We start from the raw sequence: 8484 nt of genomic DNA, 5'->3' as shown, positions 1-8484 counted from the left end.
ATTAGATGTGCTCTAAGATGCCCTCCAGCTCTTTAGTATTATGTTCTTTGGTTTTATGATGAAGATCAAGGAGAAGGAGGATTAAGCAATCTGTGAACTATAAAAGGATTTAGGCGACCCTTTTAGGTTTAGAAGGAGTGGGTATTAATGTAGGCGTTCAGCTGTGCCTCATGCTCTCTCACACTCTGGCTTTGAAACCTCCTGTTCCTCTCCCAGGAAAGCCCTCGTGCTTCCTGCCTGCCTGGCTTACTCCTCCTTGTTCTTTAAGAACTGTCTTAGTGTCCCCTCCCAGGGTATGCTTTGTCACTTCCGTCTTCCTTCCTGCCCCAACCCTCTAAACTGCTGACTAGGGCACTGCTCCCGCTTCCTGTATGCCCATAGAACTCAATGGGTAGTTCAAATTTTGCACTTACAGGGTTATAATGTGTTACTCTTTTCTTCCCTCATCATGTTAACTTGCTGCTTAACTAACTTTCACAGTATTTGGAGAATGAAGTCCCAATGTAGGAACAAGCCCTTCATGATATACCCTTGCTGACCTCCCTTGCATTGGGTCTTGTAATTCTCTGGTACTTGGTCTGAACTGTGGTCACATCCAGCAACACTTTGTAGTTCCTCAAAGTGCCACCCTGTCTTCTGTTTTTTTGTTCCTATTTTCCAGAATGCTGGTTTCTTGGATGCTTTTATCCTTGCCCATATGAAGAATTCCTTTTCATCTTTCAAGACTAGGTTCAGTTGCCTCCCCTTGAAGAAGCCTTTCCTGGCCTCCCATGACTTCCTTGTATGGACTTCACCTCTCCTCAGACACAGCTCTACACCATTGCCTACCTCTTTTCTAAGGTCATATGCTCGCATGTCGTCTGGGTAAACAATATCTCACAGAGGGCCATGAGTGTATGCCCCATATCTAGCATGGCATAAGCCCATCAGTGAATGCCAGTTGAGTGAATACATGCATGAGATGAGAGAAAAGGAGAGGGTGAACACTCACACTATGTTTCCATAAATGCTCCCTCTCTTCCACATTAGCCCAAGCAAAGACGGTAAGTTTTGGGTCCCCCAGGTGGTAAATACAACTCCAGCATGCATACACTAATTAGTTTCATCATTCACTCATCTTTGGGCTTACCTTATGGAACAATTAGTATTCATTCATTAATTTATTCAAAACTATTTTCACTGTCCTAGCTGTTGAGAATTCAGCTCGAACAAAACAAAGTCCTTGCCTTCAAGAGCCTTATATTCTAGTGGGAAGAAACAGACAATGAAGAAATATTTACTATGTCAAATTTTGATACATGTTTTTTGGGAGGGAAGAAATAGTAAGGCCAAAGACCAGATCATGTAGGACATCTTAGGTCCCTGTAAGGTGTTACTGAGTGAGCAGAGGAGTGATATGATCTTACTTACATTTTAAAGGCTCGCTCTGGTGCTGTGTTGACCACAGTTTGTAAAGGGTAGGGTTGGATGCAAGAGACCAGTGAGGAGACTACTGCTTTTAGATAAGAGATAATGGCAACTTGAAGGCAGTGGAAAATGGTAAGAATCTTGATATATTTGGAGGGATAGCCAACAGGTTTTGCTAATGGCTAAGATATAGGCTCTGTGAGAGAAAGGAGCCAAAGAGGACTCCAAGGATTTTGGTCTAAACAACTGGAAGGATTGAGTTAACATTGACAAGAGAGGAAGACTCTAGAATGAGCAGATCAGTGGAGAAGACCAGAAGTTCAATTTGGACTATAGAGTTTGAGGTGCTCATAGGCATGTGTCACTGATGAGTGGGCAATGGGAGATACAAGTGTGGAGTGAAGGGGAAAGGGCACGCTGTACATGAGAATTTGGTGTCACTTACACACAGGGGGACTATGAGCCCTTTAGACTGTAGGAGATCACTTAGGGTGTGAATGTAGACACAGAAGAGGAGAAGCTTGTTCTGAGTCTTAGTGCACCCAGTAGTAGGATGTTGGGGAAATAAGGAGGACTCAACAAAGGACTGAGAAAGAGCAGCCAATGAGGTCACAGGAGAACTGAGTGAGGTAATAACCAGGGGCTCTGAGGAGGGGGGAAAAGTGCCAAGATAAATGGGGGTGGGGGTGCTGACAAGTGTCAGGACTGGAAATGAAAGGCAAAATCATAGGGACTTAGGAGTGTATGACAACTTTTTAGGAAGCTGATGTATTTGTTTTAGGCATACTTAACAGTACAATTAGCAAATATAGAGCTGAAATTTAAAACATTTTATTTTTATAAAATGAAATAAGAGGAAAATAAAATTTATTTTCATTATCAGCAAATCAAAAAGATTTCCAATATTCAATATTGTCAAATATGGTCTCCAAGATAAAGTCTGCACACACAAAAAAACAAAACTCATTTCAAAAGTATCATTTCAGAAAAGTCGCATTGTCCAGAAAACCTTCAGTACATGTATCCTGGCCAGACACCAGAGATCTAACAGAAACTTTAGGGATGGTAAATGACAACAAAGAAGAAAAAATAACTAAACACCACCTAAATGTGTTATAGAAAGTATCTGAGGTTGTGCCATGGTCCAACCCTTCAGAGTTTACCTCCTCTCTCTGCAGCTTCCTCCTACTCTGGGTGGGTAGAACTTCTTGCTAGAAGTTGGCTGCCTTCTGACTAAGGACCAAAGCCTTGAGCCAGGACCAATTCAAGTGGTACTTCCTGTCATTCTCCATTAATCCATCTAACTTGCACAGAATATCAATGCTGGATTAGAGATCATCTAGACCAGCACGGTCCAACATCGTGTCATATATCATGTCAAAATATCCAACAAGCCATACTTACAAGTCACATACATAATTTAAATTTTGTAGTAGCCACATTAAAAAAATAAAAGAAACTGGTAAAATTAATTTTCTAAAGATTTTTATTTATTTGATAGAGAGAGAGAGCACAATCAGGGGGAGCGGCAGGCATAGGGAAAGGGAGAAGCAGACTCCCTGCTGAGCAGAGAGCCCCATGCGTTACTCAATCCCAGGACCCTGAGATCATGACCTGAGCCTAAGGCAGACGCTTAACCAACTGAGCCACCCAGGTGCCCCAAAACAGGTAAAATTAATTTTAATTTAACTTAATTTTATTTGACCCAGTATATCCAAAATACTATCATTTCAATGTGTAGTCAACATAAAAACATTTGGGGACATCTTACATCCTTTATTTCACATGAAGCCTTTCAAACCCTGTGTGTATTTCACATTGCAGCAAATCTCAATTCAGAATAGCCACATTTCAAGTGCTCAGTATTCTCATATGGCCAGCGACTACTGTATTGGACCATGCAGATCTAGATCATGCCCTTCAGTTTATAGATGAAGGGGCTGAGTCCTAAAGGGAAAGAAATGCATTGAAGACTATTTAGCTAGTCAGTACCAACAAGGTCTCTTGGCTTCCAGTCCAAACAGTTTCTCATATGTTCTGCTGTTCAAAAGAAATCTCTATTTAACTGTTCCTTGGCATCTTATTTTCATGCCTTGGTCATAAAAAGCCCATCCTAATCCCTATTTTTCAGTCTCTTACCTTAATATTTTGTTTGGTGACCCTGTGTGTATCAGAATCACTATGGGGCATGTTCATAAGTTTCCCCGATCCTGCCCTCTGAAATTCTGAGTTAGTAGGCCTGCAGTGGAATCCCAGAACCCACTTTTTTAGCAAGCACTCGGTGATTATAATGCCATTAGTCCATGGACCAGCTTGATATACATCCTTCTAGGTTCTTAGTTGTTATGAGTTCTGTAGTTCTTGAGGGAAATCTTAAAAGGATTGCCACAGGGCAGTTCAAAACCTGCTTCATCGTTCCTTCCCATATTCCTTGGGTGTCTATAGAGTCCTCCTGGCCCTTGCTGTTCTTTCAAATTGGAATATTATCTTTATTTTATCTTCTCTAGTTTTTTTTTTTTTTTAAAGATTTTATTTATTTATTTGACAGAGAGAGACACAGCAAGAGAGGGAACACAAGCAGGGGGAGTGGGAGAGGGAGAAGCAGGCTTCCTGCTGAGCAGGGAGCCCGATGTGGGACTCGATCCCAGGACCCTGGGATCATGACCTGAGCCGAAGGCAGACGCTTAACGACTGAGCCACCCAGGCGCCCCTATTTTATCTTCTCTAGTTTAAGATCCTTGAAGGAAGGCTGGGAATCTTTGGTTTCCCATTTTTCTCCAGGGCCTGGCCCACAGTGCTGGGAGTAAATACTTGTTGAATGAATGAGGAATGAAGGAATGGATATTGTGGAAGCTTTCTTATCAAAGGTGCAAAGGAACAAAGGCGTAATTCTTAGATTCTCCTTCTGGCTTCATTTACCTCTTTCCTTTTTTGCATGTAGTTGGTTTATTTTGGGTCTGGGTGACAATCTTGGGGGCCAGAAAAAAGGGAGAAATGACAAGATCATTAGGAGAGTGTCTTGAACAAGTATATAGGAGGCTTATAAGTAAGTTAGAATTTGTTTCCCTCGGTGAAGCCTTGATGAGCAAAGGGTGATCTCTGCCTGGAGCAGAGTCTTAGTTTAAATCCTGAATGATCCTGGCATCTGGAGATATAAAATAATTTACCTTTATGATTTGGCCTTTGAGAGATTGGTTATCTGCTAGGTGTAACAAAGAAAAAAAATTTACAGGGATTGAGGCCAGCTGGTTTAGTCTTTCATTGAGTGGTTAAAACTATAAGATATTGTTTTAAAATACTGAACTAGCCAACTGTTTAACCGATTTACCTTACTTACTTTCCTGCTTCCATTACACCATCTCCACCAGCACCACCATCGCCTCCCACCATGACCACTGCCCTCATGGGCACCTCTATCTACCATCCTCCTCATCCTCCTCCCTCTTCACTAAGAGTGTCTTTGCCTGATCCATGCCACCCTACAGAGAGCTCCTCTGAGATCCATCTGTAAGGTCCGCATAGCTAAATGGGGTGGTCTGGGATCAAAAGAGGCAGGTACGTCTATGAAAGCTAAATATAATTCACTGTACACATGGAATCTTATGTTATTTTTGTTAATAAAAGACAATGATAGTTAATGGTTGTTTTATATGTACTTTTCAAAAATCTATAAAATCAGTTAATATTCTTTATGGTTAACAGAACAGACAGCCCTATAAAAATACTCTAATATGTCAGAAAATACTATCGAGTTATGAAATCCCTTCATTTTTTCTCTATACAGGCTCCCCTATAGCTCAACTGTCTTCACAATACTGCTGTATGTTACCCCCTTGGTACAGGCTCCAGGTTGGAGGGGATCTTTGTGTCTGGCCTTGTTGATTCAAGAGCATTTGATGAACCACATGAAGGAAACTGAGCAGGTGACCTAGAGCCAGAAGGGGAACTAAGGAAGCTATCATGAACTTGTCCCCAGCCTCTGGCCTGGCACGGGTCCCTCTCCCATCCAATCGTGACCATGATGGTCCTTGTAAGAGAGAGTGAGCCTCCACCCAGGGATTGCAGTGGAATTTCTCCTCTAAAGGTCTCAGGGCAGAGGAAGGTGGTTGCTGTGTGAGCCAAAATCCACAAAAGCACCCCAGAGACACGCACAGAGCCCTGGCTTCCACAGACTGGTATCTTTGGGCATGGGGGGGGGGCGGGTAATCAGAGCAGGGTCTGACACATTATCAGTCTCAAAAAATATTGCCGAATCAATGAATGGATCTGCCAACAGACCACTTGCTTTTTCGCCTTTACATTTACAGATTCATTTGCATGTGCAAATATCGACATACATTTATGTGTGGCTCCCTATTTAAATTTAAGTGTTTTCTTTTTTCTTCTCTTAGTTTTCCTTTACCTCCTATTTCTTTATTCTCTTCCTGAAAGCCCAGGTCCTCATGCTAGACCCCAGCTCTCCGTGACATGAGGGTGCACAGCAGGCTCCCAGAAGCTGGCACATGAAGCTGAGAAGGAAATCCTCTCTTCGAAACTACTTTGGGAGCACCTGTCTTCAGCACAAACATGGAGCACCCTGGACACATTCGAAGGGGGCCAGCCACCGAGAACTCCACTTTCACCAGGTTGCAGAGAACAGAGGCCCATTAGATCGCTCTTCCTCATTTAGAAAGAAGGGCCAGTCAGCTGTGACTCCACTGGGAGTATTTGCTGCTTCTTCAAAGAGACTCTGGCTCTGGGCACAGGGAGGCCACGAGAGATGCTGCCAGGCTGAGTCATTTCCACTCACAAGCTTGCCATCTGGGTCCTGGGGCCACTGGGTCCTCGGTGGCAGCTGAATGGCTTGTTCCTGGGTTCTGAGCAGGGGACATGCTGCCTTTGCTGAAGCTGATAGTGGGGAAAGGGCTGCTTGATGAACTCAGGGAAAAACAGTGGAGAGAGCACATCTGTAGCCCCTTCCTTGTGGCTCTGGTGTTCGGAGGAGGAGGGCCAGGCGTCCCTCTCCGGGAAGTTGGCCTGACTTCACGGGTCACCTTGGCCGAGGCCCCCCAGGTCTCTAGGCTTATTTAGGCCTGTGCTGGCATACCCCATGTTGCCCGAGGCCTGTCCTGTGGGGGTGCAGGGGCCCGTCTGAGGAGCGCTGTGAGTCTGTTGGCCATGTTAGCAGGAATGCCTCAGACCCGGGAGGAAACGAGCTTCCTGAGGAGCACGTGTGGTGGGACACTCCCTAATTCTCATCTAATTTAAGGATCAGGTGATGCGTGGCATCGTCAGCAGTGAGCATTCCTGGGAAAAAGGAAAACACGAGAGTGAAAGAGCCGAGTTTCTCCCCCGTGCTGCTGTCTTTACATTCTGGACCCAGCTGGGGCCTCCAGCCAGAAGCACCTCCTACCTGCTCAGCGTCCACGGGAACCTTGGCCAAGCATCCAGCAAGCAGCCACGAGCGAGCAGCTTCGCTCTGTTTCCAGCAAGGGTGACAGGCACTTCCTGCTGGTGCCACCTCTGTGGTGCACCCTTGTGTACCCAGATCCCTTGACCCTTCCCCCAGAAAACGCAGAGAAAGAGAATGCTCCTCGTATGTCTGTCCCTGATGATTTGGTCTTTTCTCTGTAACTGCTCACACTGTGAGAGACCTTCGCTCCTTTCAGATTTGTCAGGATGTTTTTCTCAGTCTCCATCCCATTCTCATCAGGGAAAATGATGTGAAGTTGTTTTACACTGGGAAGCACCTAAATCTATGAGGTTATTTTATGGCACAGTTGTGGTATCCACAGACTAACCTTCTCACTTTCAGGGTTGGTTGGTTTGTTGATTCTCTAACCTCAAGGCCACTATATGTCAGGTTTGCCATTTTGCTCAGGGATGAAGCCGAATGTCACTGAGGTGCGGGTGAGCGAGCCTACCCTGCCTCCTGGCATCCACATGGCACGCCTGCTAGGACGTGGTCTACTTACTGGCTTTCTGAGGAAGGATTCTGAATTTGAGCATTCCAGAGTCTCCTAACATACAAGTTGACTGTATTGTCTCTCAGTCTGGAAGGGTATGGAAGCTTAGAAGGGTAAGACAATCAGCCAACAAGCATACTTCACCAACATTAACCCAAATCAAAAGGACTCTGAGGTCTCAAATATAAAATCCTGGAAACCTTGGGGTACTTGTCATGGGTTGGTACCATGGGTGCCCATGTCCTAGTGTAATTGTTCTGGTCTTTCTGGTAATAATTTTGAATGAGGTTCCAGATCCAAATTCCATTAAATATGCATTATGGTAAATTGGGCGGAGGAGGATTCAGTGGGTTGATTTTAAAAATCCATATAAAGTGATGGCCTGTTAGACCAGAGGCAGAGGGAGAGAATGAAGTCCCAAGAGCGAGCGTCGAGATGATTCTACATTATTAGCTCAGATATTTGCTCCAGAAAGTATTTCTCTCTTCTTATCCCATGGTTCTGTTTCTGACATATAAACAAGACCTGGGAAAGTTTCAATAGACCAAATACCTTTGGGCAGAGTTTGCTTTCCTGATATTATTTGGGTGCATTCTGCTCATAGTGAGCAGCTGGGTATTGATCTGATTACCTTTGAGTTAGAAAAGTTAAGACTTACCCTTCTATCTCCTGAGTAATGGGGACCATTTGTGATTTCTACAAAGTAAATTAACCTTGCCTGGATAAGAAAATTTTTCTTTTGGGTTTTACCTTTAAGCAACTTCAAACGTAACCCAAGGACAATTTAAGTCATTCAACCACTCAAAATTAATTTGTTGAGTAGGTTAGGCACTTTGGGGAGTAAAAAGATATAAAGGTGTAAAACCATTAGGAAAGTCTACTAGGGTTCTGGTGAAAATATGACATGTGTCCAAGAATCTATAATGGACAACAGAGATATTTGGACAGTCTGATGAAAAGTCATTCAAAAGGGACATTTGACAGTATGTAGAAAAATTAGTTGTCACTTTGAATTTTCTCCTTTTCTGTCAGCTCCGTGGTCCCATCCAGTAGGGCTTGAGGTGGGGTGAGGCAAGATGGAATTGCATTTCAATTTCTCTGTGAGGCACTCATTTTAATTGAAGGATTTTTT

This window comes from Halichoerus grypus, chromosome 3, assembly GCF_964656455.1.
Source record: "Halichoerus grypus chromosome 3, mHalGry1.hap1.1, whole genome shotgun sequence".
NCBI classification, from domain to species: Eukaryota; Metazoa; Chordata; class Mammalia; order Carnivora; family Phocidae; genus Halichoerus; species Halichoerus grypus.
The sequence above is the reverse complement of the archived record's forward strand: the minus strand, read 5'-3'. Positions refer to the sequence as shown.